We start from the raw sequence: 27,982 nt of genomic DNA, 5'->3' as shown, positions 1-27,982 counted from the left end.
GAGTCTTCAAATGTATTACCTAAAGGTGAGGTCAAACACCTTGTAGCTATCTAGAACACTTTGGGGAGAAGTAATATTGGATCCTCCGGTGTTCTCCTTATCTAACCTGCCTTTTTTCAGACAGTTAAAGGAGCCAAGCAAACATACTGAGCTGAAAGGTTTCTCACTGTACACAAGCCTACTGGCACCACTGTGATCCGAGTAGACTTTTGCGGAGCTCCACTTACAAAGGAGCTTCTTCATAGCGGTGTGATTTCAAGGACAAGGGCCAACTTTTTCCTTCATCTTCTTCGCTAAACTTGATGACGTAGTAATGGGAATTGCGGTTTTGATTTGGTCATGGCGTATTCGCTGCTGGGACGATACTTTAATATTGCTCATAGACCGGGGACGCGATCACGGTGTAGGCACTTCGTTTGGGCTCGCCTCAATCAATATCTCGACGAGCATTCGGGCAGTGACACGCGTCCAGTCGCTGTTATGACGGTGATAGCCAAAGCACGACAATGCCTAAAGTAAGCACGCACCGTGTGCTTTCGCCAACCTTTGCGCGTGGCCGTGATAAATATTGGAGATATGTAATCGATGCACAATCACGACATCTAATAGATCTAGCTACGAGTTGAGCAAATAAACGCTGCTCGTTTTTTTTTTCTTTTTTGTTGCGATTAGAACGGCTTAGAGAGAAAAAACATGCGTGTTTTGTGGGACATGACCGTGAATGATCAACTCTAAACGTGAAAAATTAATTCTAATTAGTTTTTAATAAAAGTACAAAAATGTTTCCGTCACGTTAAAATTCTAACAATCCTGTTTGCCTATTACCGTAAAATACCGGGGGAGCAGCCACACCACTTTCACTGAGAACTGGGTTGATTTAGACACGGGCGGTTGTCCGGTCAAATCGGGCGATTAACGTATCATTTGCAGAATTTCCAAGTTTGGGAAATGGTTACAGTGAGCGCTTGAACGAAGTAGGCGGTTCCGTGGTACTTTACGGCACAGTTATTTTGAGCCATCCTGCCATCACGAGCCAGCTGATGGAACGAAGCTATGTCAACGCTCCCGTCGGGTTCCGCCGGGTTTGTTCCAGAAAGTTGCTGGCTACCGTTGTGCCGGCCTCGAGCGTTGATTGAGAGTTACGACTACTCGTTCACTGCACTCGACTACGTTTTATTCCAATTTGCCTACACGATCTGAGCATACCTTCCCCGCTTTAATCCTTCCAGAATAGACTACTCCGGAAATGCGCAACTCCTCCCATGATCTTTTCGACCCACTATGACTATTCGATAGACCGCGCGTGGAGGAGCATCCCTAGATTGAAGGAGAGGTACATGTTTCTTTTACCATTTTGCAATTTCAGAACGCAAAGAAATTGGGACGATAACAAAAACAAGGTGTGTATCTTTGTGATGGGTTCGCTTTGTTTTCATTGTGTTCAGAACTCGATGTGGTAAGGGAGAAGGAATTGAGCTACTTCCACGTTCATATGGAGCGTAAGCACCGGCCCGAGTGCACATCAGAGCAGCCACACAATTGCCCGCTTGGCGTGGTGCAAGGCGGTTTGACGAGAGGTACAAAAGGGTTTGATTTTCCCGAAAGGCCCGTTTAAACACATCGCGCTCAAAGGCAGTGGACCTTTACCGAAAATCTCGGGAAACCTCGCAACCAGGGGAACTGCGATGCTGTTTCGATGTACGCTCGGTGCCGACTCATTGACTTTGTATATCCTGGCAGCGGCATGATTCATTCTTTCTTATCATTAAAAGCTCAGAGCAAGCAACAACAAAAAAAGTAGAGCTAACCGAAAAAAAAAGGTAACCACGTGCTTTGTTTTCCTTTCCTTTTGCCTTTTCTGCGTTCTGATAACACTGTGGTTCTGATGAAACCACGAACTGTTAAACCAGCGTCAACTTCGTTGTTAGGTTGCTCAGTAGGTGGCAGGTCCTTTCATACCACAAACTTCGTCTTCGCTTCTCAGATAACTTCACGTGCCGTACATCTGAACGCCATAATGCCCAAAGCAGACGGATGCACTACGTATTTCCAAAAAGGTTGATTCCCAAGGCGGGCTTAGTTTTATCGAAACGACCACAAAGGCGAAGCTTTCTTCTCAATTGTTCTTACCAACTTCTGTTCTTGTTGTTTTTGATTTTGTGTTCCTGTTATTTATTCTGGAAGGAATAAATCTTCGGTTTAATCAAGACGTCACTTTCTCCAAGGAGGCATATATACCGCACCAATCTCGATCTCTTCCAAGAACACGTCCATGAGTCTGCCCGAAACGCTAAAGACAAAACCCATAACATAGAAAGTCAAGCTCTCCTTGCTGCATGAGGAATTTACGACGAAGCCTCGACGTATACGCGCCTACGGAAGTGCTCGCCGTGTACAAAATTCACCGGCCTTCATTACGTTTTACGGCTCAGTTTACTGTTTCTGCGCCCACGTCAGGGCGGACGTAAGAAGCGCGAACGCTCTCAGCGTTTTACAAACGCCTCGTCACCTTTCTCGCGTCACCTGATAACGCCACGCGCTGTTTGCTATAGACCGTCTCAACTCTCTGACGTCACGTCCCTGAGGTGGCGCTGCTGTCGGTACTGCGCATGCGCAAAACGCTTCACTCTCCCTGAATTTGGTTTCTGCTCACCCGTAGAGCCCGCATCTAGTGTGGGTAAAAGGGAGCTTGTTTGGAAACACTGTATTGGTGAATACACGGTATTGCACGTCAAGATGACGCTACGACCCGATTGAGCAGATCAAGCAGCTTAAAAAAATGCATCGTCACGGTGCCGGTTGCTTCAGTGAGTTTGATGTTACTTTCTGAGACAATAGCACAGTTAATAAGCCGTAATCTTGTTTTCTTTTTTTCTTGTTCTGCTGGTGTTGTTGTTTTGCTCTTTGCGTAATTGGTTCAGCCGATGACAACAAACACACAAAAGCGACTAGCGCCGTGACGTTGCCTTTCTTGCTCCGTTTGATTGGATGCATCGATTCGTTGGCAGCGCTCGGACTTAGCGTGGCTGTGAAGCATAGCGGAGTGTGCTTCGTTTTTCACCGGGTTCCGGAGAAGGAAAAGACATCACGGTGGGCGATATTATATCTGTCATTTACTCGATAAAGTGACTCGCAATTGTTTCGTTTCTTTTTAATTCGAATCTTTTTTAAGTTCCCCTATATTTTTTGCATACTGTCAGTTTTCCCCTTTAAAGGGGCCGTGAAACAATATTCGCTTAAAATGTTTTTCTTTTTTTTTTCCCCATTACACGAGCTTACAGGCACTAGTGGGACTCCAGGATACTCGCGCGCAACGCCACTGACCAAGAAACTGCTTTGTTGCGGTGTAATTTCGAGAATAAAAGCGAGAGCTTTTTTTTTTTTTTCGAATCTCCCCTTTCCAAAAATGTGATGACGTAGCGTGGGGGTCGAAGTATCCTTCAGTGACGGTATCTGAATGCGGCTCATTGATTGAACCCGAGCATTTCGTGGGCACTCGCTTTGGGCTCAGGATGAGCAATATAGACGCTTTGCAGCAGCTGTGCATGGACGCCGCCATAACTGACCTTCAGTTTTTGTTTCCTCTTATTCCCTTTATTTCACTTCATCATTACCATAACAGGCCAGGTTATTGCCATATTAGATTCAACTGTGTTTTTTTCTAAAGCATCGGCCTTCGTACAGGATCGTCAACTACCGTTTCAGTTGCTCGGCCTCTCGGTAAGACAAAAGAAGGTCAGCAATGGCGGCTGTAATTTGGCGCGTGTGTAAAGCGTCTATAGCTGGACAAGCATTCGGGTAGTGGCCCGCGTTCAATCGCGGCAACAACAAAAATAGCAGAACAGTGAGAATGTTCGGAGCTCAGCGCGCGTCCTGTGCCTGGCCAACCTCAGCGCGTGGCTATGATCAACATTGGCGGCATATAATCGGCTCCAGATCACGTGGCCGCTTGTTCTGGCTGCGAGTTGAGGAAGTGGACGTTGCTCGTTCTTCTTTCTTTTCTTTTTGCAACTTCTATTGTGTGTGGTGAGAAACGAACTCGTGTTTCATAGGTTATTAGCGTTAAAGGATTGCTTCTAAGCGGTATATGCGCAAAGGACAAAAATCTTTTAATGACCCCTTTAAGAAATCTGGAGCGTCTACGTTTTTGTAAAGCGTATTGGAAAGCCAATGGCTGCAACCTACGGACGGAGCACGGCGAATGGAGAGACTGAAGATATATTGACTTCACCATGACTTAACGTGGTACAGAATCGAAACTTGAAGTATTCCCTGAATGCTTCGAAGCGGCAGAAATATGATTCATGACATCCGTAAATGATGATCACACTCTCGTATTTTCAGCGTATGGCTATATTTTTCGTTTCAACCGACGGATTCTGGCGAGCGCTTCAAACTCATCCATCTAGGCGGCGCGATGCGTCTCGATATATTTTCCCGTGACGTCACTCTCGCAAAATCACGGTCCCATAAGCGGCCACTGGTATACCGTGATTACGATCGTTGTCCCTAGTTGGCGCCAGCTTTATCGTCAACGCGTTACAATCTCGCCAAGTGGGGTACCCGAGGTATGGTAAACTATGTAGATCGGAAAGGCGTGCCAAGCGCCGCTCGTTCCCTGGCACCTCCATCGGACACGCCGCGCCGTGGCGCTGCTCCTGACAGGCCCGTGACGTGACACATTGTAACGAAGCTCCCCCCCCCCCCCCCTCCCCCAACTACCAGGTTCTATTGGGAAATCGTTTTATTCGTTTTAGAAATGCTTTTCTTGGGTTTACGAATGAAAGACTTGTGTTTGTTAGCAGCCAAGTCCACGTCTACATAAAGAAAGAGGCGCTACGATTTTGCTTCTGTACCTTTTTAAGGCCACGGTCCCACTGATTCTAGCCATTTAGGCGCTCTTTGCCAACTCGCTATTCGTCTCATTCTGAATACTTTCTTGAATGAGCGGTTTTATTGGAAATGTAATTAAATCATCCTTCCTTTTATACAAGTTATGTTTTAGGTAGGAAGGCGCGAAATTTCACTTGCTCCTCTAGTTCCTATTTTTTGAAGGGACCATTAAAAGTAACACAAATTGATTACGCTTGTTTGTTGAAGGCCGACGTACAGCCTAAGGTTTCTGAAGGGAAGATAATCCTCTTAGAGCTCCACTCTCCTAAGCTGCAAATAGAGTGAAGTTGGGGCAATATAAAAAGTGGAGAGGATATAGGAAAGGAGGGGGCTGGCAAAAGTACAAAGTGCGAAGTGTACGTCGGCCTTTAAGAATATATAAAAAGAAGATAGGGACGACCGCATTTATAAATTGTGTATTACTTCGTTTTTGACATCTCCGATATTGGGCGAAAATCACATTTTCAGCAAGAGCATCTTCTTGTTTATATTAGATAGATTTTTTTTCTTTAATTAGCTGCACGTTTAGGTTTTGGCATTTTCAACATCCAAATAACTTTTGAGGCGCAGGTTTAATAATGACGATACATTATTTGATTGCAAACATAGCAATATATTATTGTTCGATTGGTGGCAGTTTCCACTTCGTTGAAAGTATAATATAGCTGCAATATAATGTTCGCAAAACGTTTGAACTCCGTAGGTATATGAGGAAGTGGACAAGGGCTTTTGGTTATTTTTGAATTATTAATATTTTAGCAGCCTATCAAATTTTACAGTTTTGGCGCATCTGCATTTCAACATACGAAATTAATGTCACCAAATGAAGCGAATTGTAATAAGTATACATATGTTACTATATATCAGACTTCCCTCGTGATTGGCATTCGGTCGTCTCATTTGGATAGCTTAGGTAACCTAAAATAAAACTGTTTTGGTGCTTTGCTGAGACACCTGATGTGTGGCACAAAAACTGTTCATCCCTAAAGTTCAGGAAATCGTTGAGGGCGGCGCTGGCGCCTCTACCATCGTAGAGTGCCTTCATACACACGCGCGCTTTTGCTTGAGTGGTGACATCTCAGTCATTTTTCCGCCCAATCTTTTTTTATGCATTTTGAAGTGCGGGCAATCTGGTGTCACTCAGCTCGAGCGCGTAGCTTTTGCTAATGCGTAGGCGCCATCTTACCGCCCAAGTCACGCACCAAGTGCGCGAGAGCGTCACGCGCTTGCACACTCAGGGCAACAATGGATGTCTTCACCCTGAGACAGACAGACATGTAGGCACCCTATACCATCGGTAAAGTCCCTCTATCCTAGGAAAAGTGGCGCCATTCATTGTTCTGTAAATGCTCGAGACACGTGCCGCGCGGAACTTCTCGGAAAGAGCATGGCGTCTGAAATCTAACTCAGTGCTGCGCTGTGCCGCCATGATCTTCCAAAGCGCTGCACGTGGCACGTGCCTCGTTCATCGACGCACCTTGACCTACTTTTGAAACATGAAGGGGCCTGATATCATCGACAGTGTCAATTTCTTCTCTTTTTCTTTATTTCAGCGAGACGGAACGCTTCCACGGTTGATTGATAAATTTATAATTCATGTAGTGCGTCTGACTAATAAATTGAGTTTACCGGTGTTAATGTTAATCAATGTTAATATTTATTTTCCACAAAAAAGGAAGAGGAGAGATTATGTTTTAGTTTACAAAAACAACAAAAGGGTTTCAACTTTGGATCACAAAACGATCACGAGCAGAGTGCGAGGGCAGCCTGTACCAGCAGATAGCACGATAGGCATTCAGGAATCTTTTTACTTCGTAGGCTTCGTTTTTTGATGGTAGCAGTGTATCTCGAATTTGTCTAACCACCGACTCAGCGAATGCGCTTTCGCCGTTTAGGTTTCTTGTGTTGGGCAAGAACGGGAGGTGGGGAGATCGCCTGCTTGTCTTAATGTCCGAGAGATGTCTCATGCTTCATGGCTCATGGCATCCCGTACGAAAATGTCAGATATGGCCCTGATATATTTTATATACGTTCAGATATGATAATATAAGCAGTCAAATAGGGCTGTATTTTGCCAGATATGGGAGCTTGGGAGCTAATACGGCCGTCTTTCGCCATATAGGTGGGCAAATACTGCCAGATCTGGCCGTATAAGTGCGTAAATACGTCCATATATCACCATCCTGATAATGATATATGGGCCCGTTTCAGTCGTGCAAGCAACAAGTAATATGTACTCGCTAAGACACTAGTTGATTGATCGATATTGCATGAGTCTCATGTAATTGGTTAACTATTGTCAACATCCTTAAAGTGAAGTTATTCCAGGTATTTGGACCAATTAATCAATTGCGCAATTCGAAGATTGAAAGAAAAATGAAATTTGGTTGTATGTTTGATGTGTGACAATATGACGAAGTGCGATCGGAACGCGAGTTAATCAAATGGATTTTAGTCGCAGCTCTTAGGCACCCGTTTCCGAGTTAAGCGGCGTCGGCGTCGCCATCGCTGTAGCCGCCCCGCTAAATTTAACGAGAAAATGAATTGGTACGTATGTCACGTGACGTCAATTTTTCCGCGAAGTCTGGCAGTGAAACTAAATTTTTTTCATGTTTCCTCGCTAAATTGAGCGGGTAAACACGAACCGTTAGCTTACTCAAGATGCAAGACGCTACTTCGCCGTCCCGAGTCCTTTTCTTTTCGAATGGAAGCCGTTGCGCCCGGAGTGCAATACGCAGCTCTTTCAAAACCGTTCGAGCAGTATCGCATCCGTTCGTTTGCGAGCGATGCCGATTCATCGTGTGTTGAAAGTCGGAAGATGTGCTGTCCGCGGTGTCTTTTATGTATAACTCATTCGTAAAAAAAGTTGAAACAGTGTACACGTGATTTTAAATTCATTAGTAAAAAATATATATATATACATATTTATTTATCTATTTATTTGTCGACATCATGCACAAAAAAAATAGTCGCGTTAATTTTCTCATTTAAAATTGTGTTGTAGGTTATACAGCGTAAAACATAGTATCTTGAAACTCGCATCATTTTGAGTTCAAAAGCTAGACTTCATCGAGCTGTATGTTCACTCGGTATTGACAGCAGGGTAGACGCTACGCGTGTTTTAGGCGAATCGTGTCTCCGGTTAGGGTCACGTGACTACAGTCTAGAATCTGGTGACAAAGCAGGACATTGCACCTGCCTGGCGCCCAAGGCCACACATAGCATTCACAGCACTGTCAACCTTCGTTACAAGTGACACATCTCCTCGTTGTGGCCGCTAAAGATAAGCCTTGTGTTCGTAAACCCCGTTTTGGCCTCTCCTTCGATTTTTTTCTCTCTCCCTAAGCTGAAAGCATTGTAAAAGGTGAGTGGTCACGTCGTTTGACGGATAACGCAATAGCCGTTGCCGATCTCGGAATGCGTTTAGCCGGACTTAGTTTGGCGTGTGAATTCTCCCTCTGTGGCAGATGCGTATGTCTGCTTCTCCAAGCGATTTCTTCAAAGAAGCCGAATAATATTTTGTGATGCGTTCAGTGTTCGGTTCGACAAACGACAGCTTGTGCTACATCCTGTTGAATCTTCACGGGCACCTTCTCGTTTCTGTGTTCGAGTGGTGGTTTTGCCGTGGCCGTGTCGACATCTCCCTCGGACAACACCTTTCAAGTCGCGTCTTGTCAACGTATTGTGCGCTGCAACCTACTTCGTGACAATTAATCATTTTTCCTAAATGTATTCTTCCACATTACCTCTAGATTTAGGCCGTGTCTATCTCCTGGCGGCCTGGAGAATCATTATGCAGATTGTTTCGGCATTGGTGCGATTGCGCTACAAGCAGAAAGTTTCGACATGCCGCCGACAAAGTTTTGACGTGTCGCCAAAAAAACAACTGCAGCACAGACTCTTAATTACGCGTTCCAAAATTTGACGAGCGGCTTGACGAATCGCTTGTAGAATGATTGTTATGATTTTGCAAAATACTGGTAAACGCTAAGTCATCCGCGGGCGTATTCCTCTCCTCCCGCTCGTACTTTCTCTAACTTGACGGACACTCTGTCTCGCGGTTCATGCCGACGAAACGATCGTCGGGATACCGGCGATCGGCCGAGCGCAGCCGAGCGCGGCACGGTTTACCATTGCTCCCACTGTGGATGGCCGAAGAGTCAACTACCAGCACAATAGATACCGTTTTTTTTTGTTTTTGTATTGTTGCAGATTTGTTTTAAAGGAAGCCGTGAACGCTACACTTATGCGGTTTGTGCGAGAGTGATACGTCCAGGGGGACGTTATGTAGTTTGCTAATCTTTACGATAAGTCGGCTAAGTAAATAAAATTCATTGATTAACTTTTAATTAGTGAAATTAGACATATCGTTTCGATTAGAAACTTGCTCATCGTCGTCCAAAACCCCTAAACCAGTGATTATTAGAAAGACTGAGCGCGTGTGAAGCGCAGTAGTGCGCTGAAGTTACCACTCGTGGACCAGGTACGAGGCTTTGGCTAGATAAGAGAGAAAAATTGCGCGGGCGCCTTACTGAAACCGCCAGCCTTGTACCTGCTCCACGAGTGGTGGCTTTAGTGCGCTTCTCAGTGTCGAAAGACTTTCTGAAAATGACTGATTTAGGGATTTTGGACGACGCCCCGCTAGCTGCTTTTTGGAACCCTATGTCTATTTTCACTAATTGAAAAGTTCATTGGTGAATTTTAATACATTACCCGAGTAATCGCAAAGCTTAGCGCCCACGTAATGTCCCCCTGGGCGTAAAACTCACTCGCAGAAACCGCCTAAGTGTAGCTTCCATGACTTTTTTAAGAACAAATCTGCAAGAATAAAAATAAAAAAGCACCCTGATATGGGAGGCAGATGTACCCCTATTTGGCAAACCCAGATATGGATATATGAAAAATTAGGCAGATCTGGTTATATAAGGCTTTTATAAACTGATGTTCTTGATATGGCTGATCTGCCCAATTTTTTATATATCCATATTTGTTTTTTTTATATAAGTACAGATCTGCCATTTTCGTAATGGATGGTAGCATCTGTAAGCTGGCAGCAGCGCCGCTACTCCAAAAACCATGTACTTTTTGTATTTAGAGCGGCTCTTACGCACTTGTTTCCGGCTTGGGCGACGTCGCCGTCGGCGTTGGCGTCGGCGTAACCGCGCGTTGCATTACGGTACATTTCCCATAATGACGTCAGACGTGTGACGTCACGAGGGTCACTCGTGACGTCAACGCGCGTTGCATTATGGGTAAATTTCCTCACTAAATTTAGCGGAAAATTTTCCCCGCTAAGTTTAGCGAAAAAAGTTTCGCGCTAAGTTTAGCGGAAAAAAATGTCCCTCATAAATTAGCGGAAAACATTTTTCTTAAATTTAGCGGATGCTCAATTCACCCATTTTAGAGCGCAGCTCTTAGACGCCCGTTTCCGGCTTGAGAGGTGTCGCCGTCGGCGTCGGCATAACCGCGCGTTGCATTACGGGACGTTTCCCATAATGACGTCACGTGTGACGTCACGAGGGTCACCGCGCGTTGCATATGGTTAAATTTCCCCGCTAAACTTAGCGGGGAAGTTTTTTCGCTAAATTTAGTGAGAACAAATTTTCTGCTAAACATAGCGGGAAAATGTTTCCGCTAAACCTAGTGGAAAATATTTCCCGCTAAATTTAGTGGGAAAATTTTTGCGCTACCTTTAGCAGAGAATTTTTCCGCTAAATTTTGCGGCAAATTTATCCCGCTAAATGTAGCGGAAAAATTCCCCGCTAAATTTTGCGGGAAAACTTCCGGCTACATTTAGCGCGGAATTTAGCGCAAACGTCTCACTAATTGGGAGGAGAGGAGGAGGGGCATGCCCTCCTCTCCCTACCTTCCCCTCCTCTTCCTCAAGAGCTGCGCTCTAATTCGGCGTTACAGGGAATTGTAAACGTGTTTGATTTTTTTTTTTTATTTGCTTGTATTCTAGTCCTGGAATGCAAGGTGGCACTGCTTCCAGGATACCAATTATGCAGAGCTTTATTGGCAACTGAAAGATCTTCCTGCAGTTGTCACTCTCTTCAACTGACCATTTAAAAAATATCTAGCTCACAAAAGTTTACAGTGGAGGTAAAGTAAGTAACCGGAGCGTGAGCCTCGCACAGCGAAACAATTTGTTTGCACGATAACTCGCGCATATAAGGTACTTTTCAAAGCCACACACTTCAAACATATGACATCCTTAAGCGCCTAAAAATGCTATTTCAACGACTTATATGGCCATGACTTTATCTTTCAGCCATTTTATTTTGACTAAATGCGCATTTTATAATCGTAAAATAAGGTGCTGTTGCACTGAACTTCCCTTATTTTGAAGGCTGTATTAAGGGTATGATAAGGTTGCAATTGTGAAGTGAGGCAATTTTTTTGTTTTTTGCTACAATCATAAAATGCCATTGCTTGTACTGATGTTTTCTTACTTTCAGATACATTCCTTGAACGTAAATATATTACGCATTACACGAAATACTGACGAGAACAAATAAACACACGTGTAACCTTTCTAAACATGGAGCTGGTCAGCTCCGAATGAGTATTTTTAAATTGTCGTGTTCAGAAGGCGATAGAGCAGTCAGCAGGGTCATGATTCCTCTCTCATGTGCGATTCATTGCGTCTCTTTTATTTTTTCTTGTGCATGTAACGATTGCATGCACTGTATGTTACTTGTAAACTTGTTGCTCCTAAAACGAATCCTCGGGAAAATGCTAACATCGTCCGCGTTCTATTTTAGTGTGTTCACCAGCATTTTAAGGGTCTTACGTGACACCGTCCAGCCGCAGTAACACTTCCCCTACATCATACACGACGACAACATTACATACGGACATGCCTTGAGTAGGTTCAAATGATGTTTGCTTCTAAAAACCGCTTTTGTATGACCTGTGTGAATGAGCCATCGCACAAGGAAGGAACACGACGCTAAGAGTGTTACCAGATTGTCTATACGGAGCGCAAGTTAGTCTGCTTCTTGTACACGGGTCGCGATGATGTCAGAACGTCCAGCTCTTATCGGATGATTGAAAAAAAAAATATAGTTGGTAAAACTCAAGGCATCTAGGATTGAGGTCTACCCACTATCCTTTCAATCAAAGCCAATGAGAGCGCGGTGTCATTCTCAGGTCACCTCAACTCTGGTACAAGAAGCAGGCGACTTGCTCTCTGCATCGTACGCTGTTTCAGAGATTTGACCATGGTTCTAGCGTGCAAGCCCTGGAGCGCTCACGCCCGTGCCTTTGTCAGCCCTCATGCTTATACTCCACCCTCAACCTGTCACCGTTAATAGTTTGGTGAAGAGTGATCACTGGGGACGCTTAGTTACTGGATTCCGATGGAAAAGCAGCACCTTTGCCTCTTCCGTCTGTCTGCCTGGAGGATGAAAACGGGTAGTAGCATACAGAGGACCAAAATCCCACAAGGCGATTGGAATAGCAGTATTTTTTACCATGTCAATCGCCATTTCCGTCCAGTCCAAGCTTTGAAAGGGTCATTCCGAACCAGCGGCGCCAAGATCATGATGGCCAGTCATTGTACTGAAAGCGTTCCTCGCCAATGTAATCGTCCCTGGAACTGTATATGCAATCATCTGTTCAATTCGGTTTATGCCATAATCTCATACTATTATGTTGTTTTCCGTGCGTATTTCCTGACAGGAAAGTTATTTTTCAATGCTACCAAGCGCGGCAACGCCTCATGTTGGTGTTGGTGTGAAGATGTGCTTGTTAGTCTTGGGTGTGGAAACAAAATATAACTGTACAAGAATGTCTTTATGAAGGAACCACTCGCCGCGAATTAGCATTGGCTCGCCCAAACATGAGAGGTCAAGGAAAGACTGCTTTTTCCATGGACCAAAACGGCGACCAAACAAGGAGCTTGGCGCTTCGTTTCTATAATCTAGTGACTTTGGAACACTAACCTAAACTAGAAGGAAATTGTGTTTGCCTGGCCATTGTGATTTTCTCATTTGTACTGTTCCTTAACTCTAGACACTTTTACATAACTATAGTCGCCTCTGAATTGGTTTTATTTTTTCAAGCTCATTTGTAATCTAGGAACTCTACAACCTCCCGGGAGCGCATTTTTATCACACGTTACTTCCTGTGGCACCCAGTCGCATTTCAACTATCATTCAATGATAAAGTAAATATAGTGTCATTTTCAACCTATGTTTCCAAAAAAAGTCTGCTATAGCAATTTTCCAGGTGAGAGACGCCATCTTGAATAGCTTGACTTTAAGTATGAGCGGAAACATTGTTAATATGTCGCCACACACCCCCCAAGAAAAAAAAAAACATTCGGGGCATAAGCGTTACCGCCACCCGTCCTCGTCTTGCCTCACCTTTATTAATTTTTTTTTTCACTATCTGCAAATTGTAATGTTTTATTTTTCCCCCATATCGTATATGTCTACTAGGTCTCGGAGGACGAGAGTAAGCAAAAAAGGTTTTGTATTTGTTTTATTCTAAATCAAAGGGTGGTTGAAAGATATAAGACACGCAAGCACATGCACACTAAAAACACAGGGCCATGGCGCATGCTCTGCGATTTATTGGTTTTGCTGGTTACAACATACGCACTAGAAGACGACGAGTTCCTTGACGTAGTGTTTCTGGCGCTGCTTAATTTTCCTCATCGGCTTTCACGTCCACTATGCTATGATTTACTGCGATAAGGAATATACATGTTTATGCTGTGATACCTGATACCAATTTTTACGGGCAGCGCCGACTAACTCTCATGACGAACAATTTTTTGTTTCAGGGAAAGAATGGTGGTTTTTTTTTTTGTTAGTTCATGGCTCACGCCAATACGCTACTACATTATTCCTAAAATATCCCCCATTATAAACTTCTAATATTGTTGTTTGCAGTCAGGCCCGCGAAATGGCTCGGCAAAGTATTGAATATGGTTATCGGAGTTATCATAACTATGTACTCGTCACTACAATGTTAAGTCCTAGTCGGCACCTCAAGATATACCGTTCTCTGTAAGCGCCCCTTTTAGAGGCATTTAACCAATATGCAACGCCTTCATGCGAAACAATATGTTGTTACATACAGTTACTTTGCAATTGTTTAATTGATGAGAAAAATTTATCTTTAAGCGTTACTAGCTTCCTAGCCGACATCCTTGTCAAATAAAAAAATCTAAATATGGATCAGGCCAACCGCAAGATCTTTAATCACTGAGTGATCTTTTTCACGAAGGCGTGTGATAATCACTGTGCAGCGGACCAGAAGCTCATATCAAAAAATAAAAGCTACCCAGCTTGGCTTCCTTCGATAGATGAACTAGCTGGGCTAGCTGGGCTAGCTGGGCTAGCTCAGCAGCTGTGCAAACTGGGCAGCACTGGCACCGCGTGACACGGATAAGAGCACCCGGCAAACATGCAAAGTATGCAGAATACGGTAGAAAGGAGGAAATTAAGAACTGAGGAGTAGCATCAGTGCAACGAGCCATACTAGTTTCTTGGCTACACGAATGTATGTCGTCATCTAGTGGTTAAACTAATGGTGTGTTCAAGATTGCCATCGTGGGACCGGCAGTCATATTGTGCCTTAAGGCCCATTCCATGTGCCTTAAAGGGCCGGTGCAACAATATTCAGTTGGAATGTTTTTCACTTTACGCGAGCTTACTGGCACTAGTGTGACTCAAGGATGCTCGCACGCAACGCCACTGACCAAGGAACTCCTTTGTTGGGCTCTAATTTCGAGGACGAAACCGAGCGTTTTCATTCAATCTCTCCTTCGCAAAACCTGATGACGAAGCTGGGCGGTAGCAGTACCGCCCAGGGGCGATATTTGAATGCGGCTCATAGATTGGACCCGAGCATTGCGTGGGCACTCAATTTGGGCTCGTGATAATCTATACCTCGAGAAGCATTCGGGTAGTGTCCTGTGTCCAATCGCTGCAATGAAGAAAACAGCCCAACCATAACAATGTCTGAAACGCAGCGCGTGTCCTGTGTTTTGCCAACCCCAGCGCATGGCTATGATCAACATTGGCGGCATATAATTGGCTCCAGATCACATGGCCGCTTGTTCTGGCTGCGAGTTGAGGGAGTGAATTTTGCTCGTTTTCTTAATTTTTTTGCTGCGACTTCGATTGCGTGTGGTGAAAAACGAACGGGTATTTTTCAGGTCATTAACGTCAGGGATCCGTTCTAAGCGGTATTTGCGCAAAATACAAAAATCGTTGCATCGCCCCCTTAAACACATGAAATGGCATGCTCTCAGCCGCAGAGCAGGTACGTAGATCGCAGTGGTTTGCTTTCCCAAGTGCTTTCCGGGGAAGGTGTACGCTCTAAAATTCTTAAGGTAGTAAGGGCAATTTCATACTTTCATTGATGGTACGGTTGGAGATTTGGCTCCTTGAAGAAATACGGTAGAAAGCCTAAATAGACATTTCGTCTATGAGTAGCCTTAGTCAGACGAGTAGCCAACTATTATTCATTTGAAGGTCAACTTTGCCCAGGAACAACAAATCAAGTTTGTTTATTTTCTCCCACACAACGTGCACCTTTTTAGATTTAGCGCACTATATATCAGGCACGAGAAAGCTTGGGCTTAGCAGCGGAGGATCGAGAGTGATCTCTAAAAGAAGATCCCTTGTCCAATAAAATCCAAGCCCAAAGTGGACTTGAGGTATGATGGCGTGTACCCCTACCTTCAATTCAGCAAGAATAAAGCAGCTGCACACACTACAAATTTAATTGCACTTATCTCTACTCTAAAAAATACAAGCTGCACTTGTGCCACCTACGAAGTCGTAACTGCTTTTAATCGTTCGACTTGAAGTAGTGCTGCAAAACCTAGAATTGTACCTACGAGCAACATTTTAGGAACATTTTCAAGAAGAAAGGTATTTTTTCAAAGATCAGGTGTCTATAAACTTCTCTTCTAAAACAACGTGAGGGTTTGTAGATCTCCAGTATTTAAAGTAATGTTTTGGCCATCAAAGGATTTTAAATATTATTCCGATGGTCATCAATACATAGAAAGGGGGGGGGGGGGGGGTGACATAGATTGACGCTTGTTGCAGCTGGATTCGTGGCAGCTAAATATTCTACAAATCCAGATATTTTTAAAGCAGGAAACACTTAAATGAAGTGAACAAATCGGAAACAAACGTCTGAGACATTCCGCTCCTCCGCCTCCATATTTTTAAGCTTGTCCTTCATTTACAAGTGAGCTCCACAGAATTAAAGCTACCAAAAAAGAACGAGACCATAAAATGGTGATTTTTTTTTTAGCATCAAAGAAGAATACTGATTCATTAACCCAGATATTACTGTAATTTCGCGTCATTAGTTTCTTTACAGACATGTCGGCGCATATAATACCCGCGTCTCAAACCGAAATTGCCATTTTCCGGTCTAGTTCACAACTCTCGTCGGAAAAACGTTGACCCGATTTCCGACGCCTTCCACTCTATTCAATTCTTTTTCTCTCTATGTCTCTCTCTTTATACATATACGTATAAATTTATTTATTTTGGCAACGCGCTTTGCACAGATTTACAATGCTAGACTTCAGATGTAACTCGGTCAACCAGGACACCAAAGAACAAAGTCTTATTTTGTGTTACTAAACCCCGTTGGACAGCGTCTTCCTTCCTTCCCAATACTCAAAAAGGCTAAAAAAGACATAGGGTATTACAGAATAGGAGCACGAAGGGAGGAGAGACAAATTGCTGCAAATAAACAGAATCCCGATCTTCGGTGGCAAGAGACAAACCATACAGATTTTCGTAATAACGACGAAGCGCAGAGGACGCTGTGCGCCATCGAAGCCGTCGATCCCTTGCCGCGTGAATGTCGCGTGACCTTAAAAAAAAAGGGCACAGCGAAGCGCGTGCCGCCACGTCAAGTGCCATGTTCCCATGTATCCCATGTACCAGAAGGAGAACGGAACGCAGGACCTTTATTTGTCCCGCCTCCAGCGCAAGCTTCCTTCTTTCCACAACGATTCGGCGTCATGTAGACCTCGCAAGTCGTGACGTCATAGCGATGCATATCCTGGGCGGTCCTAATAGGATGGCACGTAGCCTCCACTGCGATCCATGGTATAAAAGGAAACAGAGTATAGTCATACACACGACCCTCGTTCGAAACCGGGCTAGGTCCCTACCCCTGGCATCTCCTTTCCATGTGGGAACCAGACCCCTTTTGAACGATCCCTACTCAGGAAGTTGCGTTTGCAACTCCCTGAGTAGCATACCCCGAATTTTTTAATACGATAACATTTGGGAATAGTTAGTCTAGCTTGCGCAACGATTGTGCAATACAGGTAATGATGGCAGCGGAAAGAGAAAATTAATAATTATGATCCTAAAGTTCCTCGTTTTGGAATTCTGTTTACGCGGAATGAATGAACGAACCATAGAACAGACGGCTCGTCTCTTTAATATGCGGTGATTTCTCCTAAATGAACGAAATTCTAAATACATCTGATTGCGCAGAAACAAAGAACAGGTCTGGAGCCGACTACAGTTTATTGCGTAAAATAGGACATTCCATTAATCTAGAGTCGCATCGACGTCTAATGATGTCGAAATTATTAGGAGGCACCTTTTTTTTTATTTCCAGGCTCCAGCTCGACTGCACGCGGGCAGATTGCACCATTAAAGCCTAATTGAGAATTCCACTGGTCGTTACAGAGTCCAGATGAAGCGCCTTTTTTGAAGACCATATATTATTGGGTAGCCGAGAGCAAGTGCGTTGTTAACCATTAATATATAAGGGCACCCTTTGTACAAAGCAATGCACTAATAGTGTACTCATTTTGGTCTTCTACTAAACTACACATAACTAAACTTAACTAAATAATGCATTTAGTTCAGAAATACTATATTAAGCCTGTACATTTTGTATGTACATATTATATTAGAAGCCAGACTGCGTTAACGCGCGGACCACAATTCTAAAATACGAAGTACACTAACTGTACATCTCAAAAGTAGACATCAAAAATTGAAGCTATACTTAAAGTATATTTGACGAGTAATTTTGCTTCAGACGTGCACAAAATTAGTGTTGTTGTAGTATGTCTTCTTCTTTTTACCAGTGGCAGCGATGGTCCCATAAAGAGTCAGCAGCTTGCAAGAAACGAATCCATTAAGATAAAATTTAACGATATTCTATGCAGGAACTGTGGATTTTTTCTATAAATTTCTTATCAAACATGTATCTACAGTTTAACGAATTCCTGCAGATAATTCGCCCCTCCTTTTTATTCAAAGTTATAGATTGAATGCAAAACTTTTCGGAAAAAAGTGTACAGGCATTCAGCAAAAAATTCCGTATCTATACTTGCCATAGACAGCGTATTCGTCTCCTAACAAGTTTCTTCAGACATGGCTTACTTTTGGATTCGAACTATATAGACATATGTGTAAGAACGGAGTTTGTAAACTTTATATTGTAAAACTGGGGACAGTCTATAAGAACATTTTCTATCCACAATGTATCCACTTTTCTAACCAGTTTCTTCAGATAATTGACCCATCCTTAACTTTCTTGGACATCAACGCCTCGGGGCATGCACTAAAATTAGAATTTCAGCCGAGCAACAACAAGTATCGCAATGTACCCTGTAATATTTTATATGGCAGTCATAGAATATCGATAGGCAGTAATATACTTATTTTATTTGTTGAACACACCCATAGGGCCCGAAGGCATTATAGAGGAGAAGAGCAGGTACAAAAAGATGGGAGGGCAAACTGTAACAAATTTGCGATAATAATAATATGACAATGTAACAGGTCATGGATCATTGGAAAAATGGTTAGTGATAGCATTTAAGAATAAATTAGGATCAGTGATGATAGCAATTAAACCGGGGAGGCGGTTTCATTCTTGTGCTGTGCGAGGGAAAAAATATGAGTGAAATGCAGCAGTTAGTGAGCTCGGGACTCAAACTTTATGCTGATTATCAATACGGGAAGAAATGTAAAGGGTGAGAATTAACATTTGATTGTGGAAGATGGGATTATGAAAATGCATTTTGTGAAATAAACATAAGCGTAACATTTTACGGCGCAGAGAGAAAGATGGTAAACGCAAACTAATTTTCATCGATGTGACACTAGCAGTGCGATGATAGTTCGATGGGATGAAACGAGCTGAGCGATTTTGAATAGACTCTGGTGCCATGATGAGGGTATCGCGACCCGGATCCCAGATATAGGCTGAATATTTCAACCTTGATGTTGCTAATTTCTTTTTTTTTTTATAAAACCCATTTAAGTGAAACAGGTGCCAATGAGAAGTTACGTTTTATGTAGCCCACCATGCAGTTAGCCCGGGAAGTGATATGCTGAATGTGGGGCTTTCATGAAAGGTTAGAAGTTAAGTGAACATCAAGCTATTTGTAAGATGATACTTGTTCCAAAAAGCTGCCTTCAAGGTAATAACAAGGACTGTCGTAAGGTTTACCCGGCACTCTCCTGTGTTTACATTCACTAGTGTTCAGGTTCATTATCCACGACTCACACTAACGAGGGACAGAGTTAATGTCGGATTGAAGTGCAAAGAAATTATATACATCTTGAATTTTATTGTAAATTGCACAATCATTGGCAGAGAGATAGGTAGACGAAAGCACGTTGCAAGTCGTTAGTATATATTAAAGATGGTGAGGGCCCTAAAACCGACCCTTCTAGAGCACCGGAATGAACGGACACATGTGGAGACATGGTATTATTGACGGCAACAAATTGCGAACGGTCAGTCAGAAAATATTAGAATCATACACGTTAGGGACGATGTTGAATATGGCCAGTTTTAGTTACTTTAGTGGTAAACACGCCTTATCGAATGCTTTGGCGAAGCTTACGAAAATGCAGTCTACCTATGAGCCATGATTAAAGATAGAATGAATGTCATTTATTAAAATCAGAAGCTGAGTTTTACATTGCAATAATTTATGAAATCCACTGTGTGCTGTGGTGAAGAAACTTTTCGTCTCTAAGAAGCTTACGAGGTTGGAATAGATATGGGCTCGAGAAGTTTACTTGAGATGCTGGTTAATGAGATGGGATGGTAGTAGTTGGGAGAATGTTTATCGCTACCTTTTGGAAGAGGAACCACCTTCCCAACTCTCTAATCAAAGAGTAAAACAACTTGGAGTGGCTGTTCAAAACATTTAGTGAGAATTAGGAAAGAGTACATTTTAGTAGTTTTAAGAAACTTGGAGTTAATTCTATCCACACCCGATGAAGAAGACAACTTCAATCCAACAATAATCTTAGTTATACCAACAGTATCGGCTGAAATAGTATTGATTGATAAGTAATGGCACATCCCATTAAAGGGCTATCAATATTGCTAACAATAGAAAACGCATCACTGAACACATCATTTAACATATCGGCACATTCGTCGCTGGGCACGTTATCAACACTTTATGACTTAAGTAACACTGAAAAAGAGTCTTTTCTTTTTACGATTTGACAAAATTTCGAGGGATTGTTCATCAACTGCTCTGCGAGGCTATGTGCAAAATAGTTTGACATTGCATCTTCCATCGCTTTCTTCTATCCGTTTTCTTAAGTCTGATAAGCTGTTTAGTGGCTCTTACAGGTTCAAAACTTTGCAGCACGATACACGCGCTTTTTCTTATTTGACAGTCATTTTAGGGCTCTTTTGAACCATGGTGACTGGGTGTTTACAAGTATACTTATAAACGGTGAGTATTTATTAGTTAGAAAAATAAATGCATGCCTATTCAAGTTCCAGTTCTTTTCTACAGAACGCATCAAAACTTCTGTCAAATATTGATAAAAAAATTTCAAGTTCATTATTAATCTGATAAAATTTCGCATTACTATAATCTCCTATTTGTTTTGGTTAAATGTGGGCCTCGACACTATCGCCTCTAAAACAAAATACAGTACAGTATGATCACTGATCGCCGGCAGATATGATGCGAAACTTGAATGTTCCGGGTGATTTGCTAAAACGATGTCTAGAACACTTGCTGTCGATGGTGTCACTCTCATGGGATCAAGGACTAATTGCAAAAAGTTGAAATCTAAGCATAAGTTCTTAAAGGCATTACTTTCTGCTGAGTTCACATTTATGCAATGGGTGTCACATGACCTTTATATAGCGGGAAAGTCAAAATCACCGAGAAGAAAGACAGGCGCACTGGGAAAGCGCAGCACTATGTTGTGCATTTCATTATGCAAAGTTTCATGAAATGATAATCAATATGACGGTGGTGCAACATAGTCCTATGATCTATTTCTCCTGAATAACATAAAAGCAAGGGTTCTACTTCAGATGCAGTGTTTAAAAGAAAAAAATGCATACTGTTAGCAACCGCAAACCGGACCCCCCCCCCCCCCCCCCCCCCCCGACGCATCTGTTTTGTCTGTCACCCCTGTCGACACTTAATATTTATCAACCATCCAAAGGTTCACAGCTCCGTACCTTTGCGAAAAGTCATGCTTCAATTAGTACAATAAAATCAGAATCAGTAGTATCAATAATGGAACTCAATTCCTCACGTTTATTTAGTATCTTTCTAATGCTGGTAAACAAAACAGAAATATCGGTAAACTAGGATGGGTATGTTCTACAACTCGACAAATTTCATGCCGGCGAAACTGCCAGAGATGAACCTTGGACGACTGCTGGCTGTGTCTGAGAGAGCCGGCTGCGCGTGAGGTACGACAGAAAAACGAGGCGGACTTAACTCGTAAACCTCATCGGTCAAAGGGTTAAAAGCGTAGCACTTGTTGATGTTGTGGGAGGCGAGGGCAGAAGACGACGGGGTGGAGGGCACGTGACAGGCGGTCGGCCGAAGAGACACGAGCTGGCGTAGGAGAGAGTGCACCGCGAGGCTGGGGACAGGCAGGAACGACGAAGCCGTTCTGACTGGTACGGCCCATAGCGATTCCCGGAGCGGTCCACCGGTGAGGTTCGGACCAAGGATGGCAGGAACGGCGAGCCCTGATACCGGCTTGGGTCATGATGATCCCGGGGTGGTTCCGCAGCGAAACTCGGGCTATGATTGATCGCCTACGCCAGTGGTTCTCAACCATCGATGTTTCGCGGACCCCTTGTGGATCGGCGGAGATGATGGAGGACCCCGTTCGTGGTGAGAGGAGAGGAAAAGTATAGGTAAAATATAATATTGATTTAATAAATGGATATAACTAAGGGCTAGCGCGAAGTTGATCTCACTTATTGACATACATTAGAGAAAACTCGCGCGAAAACTGAAGCATTTCTTCTCAACCTGGAAAAAGACAACTTTTATTACCGGGCTTGACTGATGAGGCAGGGCTTCGCGGACCCCAAAGGGTATGCGGACCCCCATTTGAGAACCACTGGCCTACGCAGCACTGGTGTGGGATGGACGATCCGCAGGCCTGGACACGGACTACGACTGCAAGCTCTGAATGACGGCTGACAACCGAGGTTGCCGGACTCGGAGTGCCGGCCCTCGAGGACGGCCGACCGGGAAGCGCAGTAAGCCATTCGCTGTTTTCTCGTTGCGTAGTGTCGCTTCCTGGGACGCCAGCGAGGCACGGACCGATCAGGCGGCGATGATTATAGAGCAACCCCGCAATGTGAAGCCTATTCCATCTCAAAATTTGTCTTGCCAAGTTTTAATAGTATTTTTATGGCATTGGGCGTACACAGCGAGATGTCCTCGCTTACAGTGATACGGAGCGATTTTGATGGTGATCTTGACTGCAGAATTTGTTCACGTTATTTGAAAGATGCAAATTTTATGGTGATAGGGCGGAACTTTGCGTGGCAGAATCTCCTGAGACGATGGGCACGAACGATCGCGGCACCAGTGACTTGCATATTAAGGGACCGCTCAAGAACACTCAATAAAAACAGAGAGAAGATTCTATCTTCCGTCTGCGCCTACGTTTGTGAGATTGCGTCTGTAACCACATAAAAATAGCAAATTATTTTGACGAGACTGGTCTTCTGACTTAGCACGTTTTGTCTTATGTCGCGTTTTGTTTCTGGGTGTAATCGGCGGCAATTATAGTCTATGTTACTGTGCGTTGAAGCTGCCCTACTTTGGAAGCATTGCATTCCACGGGAACAAGTCTCGAGTTAATATCTGCCATGCTTGACCGCATTGATTCTTGGTTTTGTTTTATTACATTGATGAATATAAGTATTCCTGTTTGCGATTCCTGATTCTGAGCTAATTGTTGAGTCAGAGGAACCAACATATAATGCATATCATCAAGTTTTTTCAACCGTTCCGCATTCATAGTAACAGGGTTGGTTCCTGCGTCTCCAGATGTTAGTAAAAGGAGACTCGCGATATTAACACATTAACACCTGGTTTCAAATAACACTTGTGAGCACGGGAACACCAGGAGGTAAGTATTGCTCTTTCGTTTAGCATATATTGAGGGGGTCGAAGCCAACCCGTACAAACAAGAAGAGAGTCCATGAGCCGTCGCGATGTTACAAATGTTCCCATGCTCACTCAAAGCGGCAAGACAAGGCCAGGCGCATATATCGGCATCGGATGATGGTAGCGATGTCTTCGTGGTTTTGGAAGATGATGGGAGGCCGAAGATGTACTCGAAGTCCGTAGAGCGATTCATCCGTACACGCACTTTGACGGGACGTAAACGAGCCGTCGCGATGATCTATGCGGTTGAGCACGGGGTCTTGAAAAAACATGATAGCGCCTCTTCGTGGACTGTTGTAGACCCGAAAGCCGAAGGTGGAAACCAGGCAAGGACCTGTACACACAAGAGAAGTTTTCATGAGTCGTCTGCATGTTACATGTGTTCCCATGCTTAAAATTTTGGATGCGTATAGTTTTTACTCTAAGGCTCTACAACTATGTTTTGCATTGAATAATGTGGGACACAGTCACAAAAGTTTTAATTTCTGTTTTTCTTTAAAAACAAATCTAATTTCCCCGAGAACTGTAATTGGCTGTGTATCATAAACCGCAAATATATTATACTATTGACATGTTCTTTAAACCTTTTTATTCCAAGGAACGTCACAGAAAGTTGGCCATGATCTCCTTTTTATCCAAAAAATATAGACTAAAACGTGTAGAAGGAAGCGTCTAGAGGAGGGCCGGTTTAAGGTTCGGGCTAAGGGTTCTCCAGCACGGAGTGCTAAACTGTCAGGAGGTTCCTTGCTGCCAAAGGGAAACGTGCTCAACCTTCAATTTTTTTTTTAAATAAATTCCCAATAGGATTACGCAGAGGGGCCTCCGGCGCCTTGGCCTTTTTCGGCCTCTTCCCTTTTTCCAACACCGAGACGGGGTTCCCGTCGCTAGACTAGCTGGTGTTTATAAAATTGCACAAGAGTCAGCCAGAGCAACAAAATGTAACGCGGTGGCTGGTCGAAAGGGGCAAAGCTGTCGACTCTGACGGTCCCGTTGACCTGAAAGGACGGGCACAGAGTTCTCTTTTGTACTGGGGCCACCTTGGCGTCGTTTACGAACAACGATGAACCAGAAGGCTAGCGAGTGTTCCGAAAGACTAGTGAAGCAACACACTTGGCACACATTATTTTTTGTGTTTTCAACCATTTGGCGAGGTAGCGAGGTTCCATATAGAAATCCCTCCAAAACCACGACTTTAAAACAAGCAATAAGAAAGAGTCATGCGTCTAAATGCCCTGAAAATTTTAAGTTACTGTAATTAAAAAGAGCAAGATTATTTCCAAAACTCCTCGCCATATTTCTTGATTCAAAAAGGCCTCATGTATGTACGAGGGTTCGAAGATATCTCCTTAATTTTTATGAAAAATACCTTGAATCTAAATGTGCTCACGTGGCGGTGGTTTATGTTTAAAAATCGCATGCAGTTTATCTTCTTTTTTTTTTTTGCAGGAGCCTGCTTGGGACACGGGGGCTTGGTTACAGAACGGTGTAGACGAAGTGGCTTGATTACAAAAACACAGCTTCAGCCACCGGAATGTTTGTTTTTCTTGCCTGTATTACGTCCTTTACTGTAAACCTTAGTGAATAACTAACGAAGGGCAAGTTAGGCAACTCTCAACCCCTCAAAGCAATTACAAAAAATAAGTCCTTTAAACTTTCCTGGCAATTGTCGAGTTCGTGACTGTGAGCGTGACCTTAAGGGACAAACTGCTTTTTTTTTCTTATAATGAGAATTTTACGCGTATTCTCCACGACACGGCCGAATTCATTTCACGTTTAAGTACCCATATCACTCGAAAAGTCAGAGAAAAGTCAACATCTCTTATAAGTACTCACGTTGCTTCACGTACAGGTGCTCGCCGGGACCCTTGCTCTCGCGGCGAACTTCGTCGGGGCGGCGGCGGTTCCCATCTCGGAGCCATGGACGCCAATATCCGTATTTGCGACGTCGAACAACAGTCCATTTGAGCTAACGAAGGTTACAGAAACTTTTATGTGTTATCTTTAAGACCGGCCGATGGTCAGGCTCCGAGGGACATTTCCGGATCCTCCCCGCTACGGCCATGAAAGGAAGCTACCTAGTCAAGCGACAGTGGAGCACGACACACTTCTCGGCCCGTACTCACGTTGTTTCATGTATCAGGTTAGTTGCCTGAAATGCTCTAAATTCTTCCTGACAATCAATATACTGCTTGTTGGAGTGTCGTGTCCTATCGGCAAACGCATGCTGCATTGTTGTACTTATAGTTTTGGTTACTGAGCGATTGATGGGTTGGCATTCCTGATTTATTATTCGTGTCTTTAGTTCACGGAAGCGTTGCTCCTCTTGGCAGGTGACGTGGAATAAAACCCCCGCCCCATGTCTATAGAGGAAACCGAACAGTTGGGAAACATTAAAAGCATACCCTGAGAATTGCACACTGGACAGGCAGCTGTCTTGGCAAAATTAACACGCATAGAAAGAAAGCAAACTGATCTTGAGAATAAAATTAACAGAGTAATCTCAAAGGCCAACATACTAGGACGACGAGTCCCGAGTGTTCAAGAAAGTGAACTGAAACTTTAGGCCAAATTAAATGACCTTGAAAATAGAAGTCGCCAATCAAACCTAGTCTTTTTCGTGGTTCCCCACATATCGCGAAAAGAAACGTGGGAAGAATCGAATGGTATATTCGGCTGGTCGCTTTTCAGCGCTCCAATCCTCTGAATCGGATCTGAGAGGTACGCGATCGACTTCAAATACAAGCGAGAGGAACAGCGCACCAGCCGAACGATCGGCCACTTTTCCGAGCAGCCCGAGCCCCCGAGCGCTGACACAAAACCGGATACCGAGGGCAATTTCCGCTACCGCACCACAGTCATGGCGCAAGCTACCGTCCGATACGAAGGCTAAAGTCAATACCGGTCATCCATCCAGCAGCCCCGCCGCATAACCGCTTGCCCGCACGAAAAATGACTGTCGCTGCTATCCAGTCCCCGTCAAGCGTCAAGCACCTCCTGAACTCACTGCACAGCACAGCGGCATCTGTATGGTACCCAAAGGCAATGGCGCCTCTCGGCCGTACCGGCATCTTTCTCTTTCAGCTCAACAGCGGAAGTGGCTGGAGCCACGTGACCCGTCCTCTGGCACGCCACCCCTCCCACTTTGAAGTCCGAGTGCCTCATAGCGCCACAAGTCAAAGGACGGCGCTTTCCAAAAATCTGAGAGCGCCATGAATGAACCAGCCGAATACACTAAGAGACCTGTGTACGACCAGCCGAATGGACATCGGCTTTTCACTGTGCTCCAAGAGGCTGGAAATTAACCAGTCGATTATACCATGAAAACCTAATCACGGCATCTGCAGAGAAACTTTATCTATTGACAGCGTTCCGATTGAATGGGCCCGCCGCATTGGAGCATTTCAAGATGGGAAAAATCGACCAAACGTCGCTAATTTTGCTAGTTGGAAAGCTAGAGAAAATGTGAAGCGAAAGAAATTTAGGTTTAAAAGAACCCGGTTTGGTATCTCAGCAGATTTCAGTTTCTCAGTTCAAAAAGAGCGGCGTCAACTTTGGAACTGCACACGAAGACAAAAAGCAAAACAGAGAAAACCGGGTTCTTTTGAAGTGTGAGAAATAAGTTACCATTCGGGCAGGCATTTATCTGGGACAGCGACACGGGACAGCTAGTCTTGCTCCGTGCGCCTGATTCCCAGAATGTAGCAGAGTGACGACACCTATCCTCTAACGTCAGCCCAAGAAAATATGACATTGTTGTTACGCCAGAAAAGCCTAAGGCGCTGGTCGTGGACTGACGTAACATCTAGAACAATGTTGATGAGGTTGCATCTTTAATAATGATTCTGAAACCACAAAGTGTTATGAGTACCAAACCTTGGTTAGACGATACAGTCTCTGAAACTGAGGTTTTCCCGCCAGGATTTACGGTTTATTGTTAAGAGGAACATTGACATAGAGGAGGAGTTTTTTTGCTAACTTCAGCTTGGTGAACCAGTTGTGAGGTTAAATTTCAAAATTATTAAGAATTGGTATGGTGTAGCGTTCGTTTTCCCAAAGGGAACACTAATGTGTTTCGAACTGTGTACCGTCACCCGATGGCAATAAAAAAAGCATTTCCTTGCTATCAGGTCTGTCATCAGTGATATCAGACACCGTCTTTCTGGGAAGAGATTGTAATTTGCCATATATTTGTCGTTAACCTGGACGACAGCAAGCAAGAAATCTCGAGTTTATTCTATGTTCACAAAATTATTAGATACGTTTGGTCTGAGTCAGTATAATATAGAACCGACAAAACTGACGGCTGTTTTACACCTTGTTTTATGCAACGACTCAAATATCGCTTCTAGGGTCCCGGTATATCCTGGAAGAAGTGATCACGGCGTTGTTGTTCCTGAATCGAAGGTATTAGGCGTACCTGAACAGCAACAAGTGAGACGCAGGGTACTCATGTTTGAGAAGGGAAACTTTGACGCCAACAATATTGCATTACAGAAATATGTCTTAACTTTTTATATGTTTATCTGAGTCCCGCACAAGATTTAGTTCCAGTTTCGCGATAAAATATTGGAATTAGTTGAGGCTTTTGTACCTTCAGACGTGTACGGCAAAGGCGTAAACAAAAACCCTGGTTTAACGCTGAAATACGAAACCTACTAG

General features: G+C 43.8%; 1 pseudogene; it reads left to right on the top strand.

Annotated features, from left to right (window-relative positions):
- Positions 1–10: 10 nt before the first annotated feature.
- On the top strand, positions 11–27,982 carry LOC120847360 (annotated as a pseudogene).

The sequence above is a fragment of the Ixodes scapularis genome, unplaced genomic scaffold (genome assembly GCF_016920785.2).
Source record: "Ixodes scapularis isolate PalLabHiFi unplaced genomic scaffold, ASM1692078v2 PGA_scaffold6__148_contigs__length_123643588, whole genome shotgun sequence".
Taxonomy (NCBI): Eukaryota; Metazoa; Arthropoda; class Arachnida; order Ixodida; family Ixodidae; genus Ixodes; species Ixodes scapularis.
This window is presented reverse-complemented; position numbering and strand designations above follow the sequence as displayed.